The following is a 9,497-nucleotide window of genomic DNA, read 5'->3' as shown; positions in this document are numbered from 1 at the left end:
AAGGATCTATGTAAATCAACAACAAGCATTGATGGCGCGAGCTACTGATGATACCCTGCCCAAAGATTTCGGTAGATAGAAAGTTTTTGAGTTGTGAATCTGAAAAAGCATTACACAGTATAACTGACTTATATAAACCTTGAAGTTAAATATCAGAAATCATGGTAGTGTAGTACCTGAGAAAAATGTGACAAAAGTTTTCAACTTGGCTGTCATATAATGAGTAATGAGTTTGAAAAAGCATCACACGATATAACTGACTTCAATAAACCTTTCAGAAATCCTTGTAATGTAGTTCATGAAAAAGATGCAACGAAAATAGTTATGGGACGGGCGGCGAACTGACGGATGGACGGTTGGACGGACGGACAGACAGAGATAAAACAGTATACCCCCACTTTTTCGAAGCGGCGGTCTAATGATTGTGTCAACATTAAGACATTACAATACTAATATGATATAATTATATTCATAGCACTATAAGCCTCAGTCACAATCGGAGCTAAGACAAAATATAAAAAAAAAATACGTATTAATATCAATTAACAGTCAGTATCCAGACATGTACTACATTATTCAAAAGAACTGACGATATGATCCTCATTTTTTTTCTCCATAATAGTAAAGTTTTCTTGTGTTCACTTCGAAATTAATCATAATTGTCTAACGTTTTAAAGTTCTGATATGTGCTAAAAATATGGCGAAAGAATTCCTCCCTCAAATTATAATGAAGTGAGCATTCGATTGAAAAATGACGCTCATCCTAAACTTTATCAGCTGTACAATACGATTTTTTGAGTATTTAGCATTTTCAATTCTTCATGTAATGGAAGAGCACCGATTCTGAATTAACATATAAATTACCTTTCTTAAAATCAATGATATCTAAATATATTCTTCTTGAAACCAATTTTTAAATGAAAAATAAGTTTCCCACAAAACACATATTACTAAGTTTTTACAATTAAACAATTTGACAAAGACACAAGGACAAGAATGTCACACACTGTCTTATTCTACTAGTTTGTTATTGTCTTTTATACTGCACTCGTTCTACTTGAGCAGTCAAAATGCGTTGACTGTATATTTCTATGACATATACAGTCACTGACCCGATATCACTTTTCCTTATGCATATTTAGATAGAAATTGCCGAAATATTCATGTCCGTCATATTTGTTTTTCGTAATAAGTTTTGTTGTAAATCATCATGCAGTCCTGCATCTCCACCAATCATTAAAAAAAGAGGCATATCTTTCTAGAATTTAAAATAATCTTAGGATACAAAATCAGTCTCCCAACAAAATATTGAGTGTCATCTCTCGGATTATGTCTGAACGATCGCTATTAGAAGTGCTACATGTACTGTCTCCGTATTTCGTGGATTCTCATTCCCGAACATGATACCGTATTCATGATTGATCATGATTGGAATTGCTCATCTTTTCTTAGCACATATTTCGTCCTATTTGTCTTCTTATTTTTTAGGTTCTGGGTACGTATTTGTCTCTTTGTTTTTCTTATTTTGACTGACGCTACTTTATCCCATTATTTCTGCAACAAAATAAATTTAAATAAAACTCAGATGAGTGATACAAGGAGAGAAAGTGTTGCGACCAAAGAGGGCGGGTAGTGTTTTCCAACTCCGATGTATTATTTATTTATGTAGTTCATAGTGGGGGAACCTCACTCCCCTGATACGCGAAAAGGGTGATTCGAAGATCTAGTGAAAAGAAGGTAGATCAAGACACACATGCAAGAAATAGCGAGCTAGAACAGCACAGACTGATAGTAGACACACAAACAACGAAATATAAAGATAAATAAAGTAACTAGACACGCAAAACGAAAGAGGGGCGAGGTTAAGGACTGAGCAGTTGCTATAATCATGTGTATCAACTCCAATATACTGAGACAAAATTAATGTCTGCATGCAAAAAATAATTGGAATCAAAACGGACAACCACAAATATCAGAGAGCGGAGTTGGGTTTTTTTTTAGAGAAAATTTATCCATACACTAAGAAAAACGCATATTGTCGGAATAATGGAATGTCGGAGTAATGGGTTGTCGTAATAATGGGCTGTCAATAGTACATGTTGTCGGAGTATTGGCTGTCCGAATAATGGTTGTTAGACTAATGGGATGTCACCATTTTTTTTACCCTCCCCCTTTTTTCCAATATCCGTTATTTTTTCGTTTTCTATTTTAAAATTCACTCTCTTTAGTAATATATCCGTGACTGCTGTGGATAGTAAACTTGGAATTGATAGTAAATAGCAAAACCAAGTAATTTGTAGTGTATTTATGTTCTAATGACACGTACAGACAGACGCGAAAAAAATAAATAATACGAAAGTGAGAAAACGAAAATATAACAGATTTTGGAAAAAAAGGGTAGGGTAAAAAAAATGTCCTGTATCCAAGTACCTATGCTTACTATTAAAGCAATAATTTGAGAAATATATATTAAAGGTTATACTAATATGTGAATATTATGAGTCCAGGTAACTCGATCAACTTGATTTGTACGTATGAAAAATTTTATTTATTATCTGGTCATGTCCCGCGTTTTTTTTTGTATTGTTGTTATAATAACAGTGTAAGTTAAGACCAAAAAGTAGACCAGGAAAATACTTTATTATCTTTAATAGTTAATTTCTGGAGATCATGTGTCTGTCATTTATTCTGTTATTCACATCTTTTAAACAATTATATTATATACGCATCATATCAATCTATCAATTAGGATACATTATTTTATTTGGCTTAATAACATATTATTGGTATTTAGTGCGACCGTGCACCTTTCGGTAGTCTCGAGTGTTTTCTATTAAAGCAATGTTTAAGTCGTCATGTTGCGGGATTTTCAAATCCCAAAAGAAGAACACACTTCAAATTCAACATGATTTTCGATTTGGTAACCGCATTACTTTAATATAGATCATTATATATTACATAACCTTACACAATCAATTTACTTTTTATGATTAATCTGATAGATGCATGCCCAATATATTTTATTCCCAAAACCTTATTTAAAAAGGAGGGGACATGGTCAAAGACAAAGTGCCGTGCAAACCAAATTATTGTTTATTGTCACGGAATAATTACAAACTGTGCTATAGTTTTTAAGATTATTGGATAATTGACTTGTTCTATAGGTACATGTACCTTACTTACCCAGGTTACATATCAGTTGTACCCTTGATATTGGTATAAATTCAAATTAACGTATATATATACCAGAAATAATGGTTTTAAGCGGAGAGGTGAAAAAATTACTTGGGTACCTTCTCGAAATGGTCTTTGATAAAAGATAGAGTTACATGTATGCCTTTTTAGTATTATCAGCTTATATACTTACTTAGCCTTGTTAAAATCTTTAAATATACCTTATGTATATTACATGTATGTTGAAATGTCTGTCAGAATATATACATATATGCATGTGATCATAATGTTTCAAATAGCCAAACATTGTAATATATATATATATATATATATATATACAACTCGTCTAAACATCAACCTAACAATGTTAGATCTGTACATGTAAATTTGCTTTCACAAATTTTTGGTTCTTCCCTCGCTGGTATTCGAACCCATGCTACTGTGATATCGTGACACCAAATCGCCTGCACTGCAGCCGTCCCGCTAGACATATATATATATATTGAGTATTGGAAATCCTGTACCCCCTTTCCTTAGACCAAGTTTAACAAATATAATATGAATGTTTAAATTCAACTAATTATCTCCTGGCAATACACATTTATTTTAGGAACTTTTTATGTTTTATTTTGCAGTAAGCAGCTGTTTGTGATGCTTATAGGCATAAACAATCTAGTCTGGACATGTAAAACAGCAGCTGGTTCTATTTTGAAGTAAGCTATTTGGTGATTACATTAATTTGACATGACCAGACCAAGTCTTGGGATAAATTAATAGTACTCATTGTCATGATTGTACTAGCTTTTTATTGTTTTATATATTTTATGGAAAATACTGTTAGTTGAGGCCTGCAAAAATTAATTTATAAGGAGATGAAGTGTTGTTGCCAATGAGAGTAGAGATATCGAACAAATAGCATGAATAGAGTCATGGAGGATTGAATTCATACTCATTTTTATTAGAGTGTTACAAAATAATTGCAGGAAAAAAAACAACAACAACAAAAATCAAAATAATTGTGTATTTAGTAGAATTAGCCAAATCAAACAATAACTGACTTAAATCTTGTTTGAAATTTTCACATTTCTATTGATTAAATATTATTTTATAGATCAAATAATAAATAGATAAAAGGGCAGTAATCCAGTCTCAGATTTTTGTTTTGGTTATATTGTATACAGCTGATTGTATTTTAATACTATTTACAAATACTTCTTATATGTCAAAAGAAAAAAAAATTGCTGTACCTGATATTGTGATTTATATTGAAATTGATAAAGACAACAAACTCAATAATGAGCTATTCCAATATCAATCTCCCTAGGGAAAAAATGGGGTGCTACCTAATTTTAGACCTCCATAGTGCCCATAGACACATCAAACACTTGCCAAAATATAAGCCTGAACCCCTGAGGGGATCACACATTAAATTATTAAAGTTGTACTGTGAAAGTACTTTTATTCGTGGGGTACCAATTTTCGTGGTTTTCGTGGATGACTTTATCCACGAATTTAAGTGTCCAACGAAATAAAACAACCATTGTCCAAATCAAGACATGGAATGATCCCCATGTGCGTTTGACTACTGATATGATCTAGAGAATATCGCCAAATCTGAGAATACTTTAATAGCAGTCACAGAACTACAACCGCATGCAGGATTATACCCATTTAATCTTTAATAACATAAACTGTACAACTTTTGATCTTTTCATTCCCATAAAAATATTTTTGATCGATGAAAGTCAGATTTTCGGTACTATAGTATATGCTAGTATATGCTAGCATAATAAAGTGTTCATTTCATATCCTCATAGTTCTCGTACATATGGGAAATAATAATTTCATGCTGGGCTTGATTTTGATAAGAATTATTTGACAATTCAAGATACGTTTACAGCATTTGTTTATATTACTGTTTTCTTTAGGTGACATGTTTATGGCCTAATCAACACCTTTGATGGTCTTTAATCTGTTGATCACTTTATCACTACAATTTACACGGGTCAATGTTTACTTTGCAATTTCCTTCAATCCAGACTATTTGAAACCTTCGTTTCTAAAGGCTTTAATTTTTCAATTATTTTTTATTAGAAAACTAAAATCCACGAATTTAAAAACCCACGAACATGTTAATACTGCTAAAACCACGAAAATTGATACCCACGAATTAAAGTACTTTCACAGTATATATTCTACACCGTGAATAAGACCAAACAATGATAGAAGGAGTTAGTTTTAAAATATAATTGAAAAACTAAACTGATACAAATCAATAATTTTTTTGATGTTGATAAATAAATCACAATGTGTAATAGTTGTAATAAATTGTTATGCCAGCCTACAATAGTAGAAGGGGTTTATGTTTAATGATCCATGCTTTTGTTTGTTTATTCTTTCATCTGTTCTGCTTTAGGTTCAAGTTTTGGTAAAAGTTTTTGGTCAGGATAGTTGTTAATGATGTTAACGACCAATCAACTTAAAAATAAATATACATGTGCCTTATGTTATGATCTTTCTAAGGATAAATTAATGGTTTGACCCCAATTTCATGGTCCATTGAAAATAGAAAATTTATCACAACTTCTAGCTATTCTTTTTATAGAGTTATTCCACGAGATATTTTTGGGTCACTCATTAGAATATCTTTTAAATATATGATTTTGATTACAACTGCATTAAGATAGAATAATTGCATGCAGAAAATTATTGCTTTTGTCACATATATATCACTTGTCAATTTAATAAAATTAAACATTTTTTTTTATTACTTTATTACAGAAGCTACAAAATAGAGCTAAGGCCCTTTAAGCCAAGAAACTGCCAGTGTCAGAAAAGGACAAACTTAGAAAGGCCATGCAAATTGATTTAATGTCAAGTTGGGACAGTGATTCTGTAGATAAACTCGCCTGATCACAACTGGGATTTGACTGTCACAAGATTTTAAATCTTACATGGATAAACTAAAGTCATTTACTAGACTGTAAATACCAGAGACAGCTGAATGCACAGGGCAAAGAGCTGAGGTCCAAGTAAATCAGAGAGGCCTTGTCACAAGAAATGTACAGAACTTGCATGGATTTTTACTTAAGGACATATGACACAAAATTGAGAGATATCAATAAAAATTTCTTTAAATTTTAATAAGGACCAATTCAAAGGTACACTTTTGGAATTTGCAAGAACAAAAATACCTTCATGTTTACTTTTGAATTATAGTTGACAGTTTTCAGTTTAAGGGGGGATCCCTTAAAATGAAGTGGTTTGGTTTATTGAATTTGATTATTTTTTAAAGTAAAAAAATGAATTACTGCTCTTTTATTTCAACATTTGCATTTTTTATTAAAATTATTTACAAGTTCAGCATATCGGTGACATCAGATTATGTTAATGTGTTTGGTTAAGCTACATATTTCTTTTTACTTAAACTTTCTGTTGCCTTTTCTAATTAATTAAATGCTGAATAATTATTTGAGTGTTGCTCATTTCAGTGTCTTGTATTTGCTGTCAAGATTTTTCCTGTTAGATTTCACATTATTTATAATCGCTTGGTCAAAGGGAGATAACTTTTTGAATCTTCACATTAGATAATCTGCGAAGAGGATTATGGAAAATGTAAATAGTTGAAAATTAATTTTATGGTTCAATAAAATCAAAATAAGTTATTGCCATTCATTATAAATAAATTTCTATCAAAAATAAGGCTCAAAGAATTTTTTTATTTTATTTATATAAATAATAACATAGTACACACATCATGCACATGTTGACTTCATAAAATTTGTAAACAAAAAAAATTGAAAATAAAACTAAAAAATTTTAACTAATCAGGAGACAGTCAATACACCAAATATATTTATAAGCATATAAACTTATTATTTTCTTCAATTGTCCAAGTACATATTCAATATTGATAATTTTTTGCTTGACATTACATAATTTTGTTGATAAAAGTTTATTTGTGTGCTATTTTATTCAATTGTACATATTTGAAGTATTTCATTACACCTTATTATTTTTATTCTTGCATACAGCATTTGGAATGAAATTTTAATCAATGTTCGAGCAGCAGGATGTTTTTTTTGTCGAGCCTGCAACTTTTGTTGCAGAAAGCTCGACATAGGGATAGTGATCGGGCGGCGGCGTTAGCTAACTTTTTAAAAGCTTAATATTTTAGAAGGTGGAAGACCTGGATGCTTCATACTTTGTATATAGATGCCTCATGTTACGAAGTTTCCGTCAGTCACATGTCAAATGTTCTTGACCTCATTTTCATGGTTCAGTGACCACTTGAAAAAAAAGATCAGAGTTTTTGTAATGTTGAATTCTCTCTTATTATAAGTAATAGAATAATTATATTTGGTATGTGCGTACCTTGCAAGGTCCTCATGCCCGTCAGACGGTTTTCACTTGACCTGACCTCATTTCATGGATCAGTGAACAAGGTTAAGTTTTGGTGGTCAAGTCCATATCTCAGATACTATAAGCAATAGGGCTAGTATGTTTGGTGTATGGAAGGACTAAGGTGTACATGTCCAACTGGCAGGTGTCATTTGACCTTGACCTCATTTTCATGGTTCAGTGGTTATAGTTAAGTTTTTGTGTTTTGGTCTATTTTTCTCATACTATATGCAATAGATCTACTATATTTGTTGTATGGAATGATTGTAAGGTGTACATGTCTAGCGAGCAGATGTCATCTGACCTTCACCTCATTTTCATTGTTGAGTGGTCAAAGTTAAGTTTTTAAGTTTTGGTCTTTTTATCTAATACTATATGCCATAGGTCAACTATATTTGGTGTATGGAAATATTTTATGATCTATATGTCAGTCGCGCAGGTTTTATTTGACCTCGACCTCATTTTCACGGTTCATTGCTCAGTGTTAAGTTCTTGTGTTTTGGTCTATTTTTTTAAAACTATAAGTAATAGGTCAACTATATTTGTTGTATGGAAGCATTGTTAGCTGTACATGTCTGCCTGGCATGGTTCATCTGACCTTGACCTCATTTTCATGGTTCATTGCTCTTTGTTTAGTTATCTTGGTTAATGTTAAGTTTATGTGACAGTTTTTAATAAAGCTTTATACTTAGGACTATCAACATAATATCAATGATAAGTAAAGAAGGCGAGACATTTAAGTGTGTGCACTCTTGTGAATTTACGAATTATGTTAATCATGTAAATAATGTTATGTTTTTTGTTTTTTGCTTTTTGAAGTTTTTAAAATTGACAAATAAAGCTAGCAGCGGTGATTATTCATTAATATTTTTATGATGCCAAACTTGAAATTTAGAGGTGCCTATGTTTGCTATTTGTTATAACCCAATTGTTATGATTCTTAAATAATCTATACAAGTAAGCATGTTAATTTGTCAATAACCATTATTTTATTAATTAGTTTGAATTTGATGAGGTTCTTTGATGTAGAACTTGACTTTTTTTAAACAAAAGTGTTTTTTTATTTGTTTTAAAATGTTTTTAAAATTGTATAACAAACTTTTTGACATTTTATTTTAATTTATCACCAAAACAACTCTAATTTGTCTGACAGTATCTGAATAAAATTAATTTGTTAGATACTTTGTTTCTTTTATTGAAGTATATACAAAGGGAGATAACTCAAAATTGTTTTTTTTTATTATTCTGACCCGATTAGAAGTGATAAAAATAACTATGCCCTAGACAGGATGACAATAAGAAAATGCTAGAAATTGTTGTGTATGGTTATGCTTTGTCCAAAAATTTTTGTTATCTCCTGTATTGTATATTGCTGCCATTGTCAAAATCCAAATCACACATAGATAGCCTTGTCCTATAGTTTATATCTGGTGTTTGTGTTTTTTGTATGTCTTAGATTCTAACTCTTCAAGTTCTTATATAAATTCAGATGCATTGCCATTCTTTACATATAGGTAAAGGCATATTTACAAAATGGTATTGAGCTTTGCAAATGAGTGACATGTATTCGTTGGATTATTGTTTAAGTTTCATCTGAAAAATACAGTCTTCAATGTTTTCTGACAAATTATACATTTGCACATTGCCATTTGAAACCACAAATATTATTCTACTGTAAATACACAGAGCAGCAATCCATGCCTTTCAAGTCTAATACTTTGTAAACATGGATCAGAAAAGTTGGAGGATCAATTTTATATGTACACGTACAGTAGCTACAAAGTTATCACCATTAAAAATTCCTGTTTTTCCTAATTTTTGTTTTTTTATTTAATTAGATATTTTCAAACCAGATATTTGGGTTAAAGTAAAAACAAATCCCCAACATCCCTTTTCCAAAAAGCAGAGGGAAAAATTCTGCC

At 31.0% G+C, this 9,497-nt stretch overlaps 1 long non-coding RNA gene across 1 annotated transcript; it reads left to right on the top strand.

Moving 5' to 3' along the window:
• Positions 1 to 3,524: 3,524 nt before the first annotated feature.
• On the top strand, positions 3,525 to 8,752 carry LOC139502877 (uncharacterized). The gene is made up of 2 exons (XR_011658959.1): positions 3,525 to 3,887; positions 5,956 to 8,752. It is a non-coding gene; the product is annotated as an uncharacterized lncRNA (long non-coding RNA).
• The last annotated feature ends 745 nt before the right edge of the window (positions 8,753 to 9,497 follow it).

The sequence above is a fragment of the Mytilus edulis genome, chromosome 14 (genome assembly GCF_963676685.1).
Source record: "Mytilus edulis chromosome 14, xbMytEdul2.2, whole genome shotgun sequence".
Classification (NCBI taxonomy): Eukaryota; Metazoa; Mollusca; class Bivalvia; order Mytilida; family Mytilidae; genus Mytilus; species Mytilus edulis.
Note: the sequence above shows the minus strand (reverse complement) of the source record. Positions and strands in the feature narration are given on the sequence as shown.